An 848-nucleotide genomic window follows, 5' to 3' on the forward strand; every position below is an offset into this window, starting at 1 on the left:
CAACCCCAAGCACTTAGGACACTGCACTGCGCTCTCAAAACACTAGCCCCCTCCTTCCTTCCCTCCCTTCAACCATTCACTTTCCAATGGCTCCCTCCCCACTGCTTTGAAACACGCTCCCATCGCTCCTATCCTAAAATGAAACCCTCCGCTGACCCGACTGCATCCTCAGGGTTATCACCCCATCTCCCTCTTAATATTCTTCTCCAAACTCCTTGAGCAAGTGGTCTATGCTCACTGCAGCCACTTCCTCTCCTCAACCCCCTCCAATCTAGTTTCCTCCTCTTCCACTCCACCGACACTGCCCTAAGGTCCCCAGTGACCTCCTTCCTGACAAATCTACGATCCCCTACTCCATCCTAATCCTCGTCGACCTTCCTGTTGCCTTCGACGCTGTGACTATCTCCTCGGGGAAACATTACCTAAACTTAGCTTCACTGACACAGTCCCCTCCTGGTTCTCATTCATTCATTCATTCACTCAATCGTATTTATTGAGCGCTTACTGTGCGCAGAGCACTGTACTAAGCGCTTCAGAAGTACAAGTTCGCAACATCTAGAGACGGTCCCTACCCAACAATGGGCTCACAGTCTAGAAGGGGGAGACAGGCAACAAAACAAAATATATTAACAAAATAAATAAAATAGTAAAGATGTAAATATTAAATATGTACATATTAGTAAATATGTACAAATATGTTCTCTTTCGAACTTTTCAGCCTCTCCTTCTCAGTCTCTTTCATCGGCTCCTCTTGACTCCTCAGGGGAGGGGCCTCCTCAAGGCTCAGTTCTGGGTCCCCATCTTACTTTCCATCTACACCCACTTCCGTGGAAAACTCATGTAATCAA

Source organism: Tachyglossus aculeatus, chromosome 4 (assembly GCF_015852505.1).
Source record: "Tachyglossus aculeatus isolate mTacAcu1 chromosome 4, mTacAcu1.pri, whole genome shotgun sequence".
Lineage (NCBI taxonomy): Eukaryota > Metazoa > Chordata > Mammalia > Monotremata > Tachyglossidae > Tachyglossus > Tachyglossus aculeatus.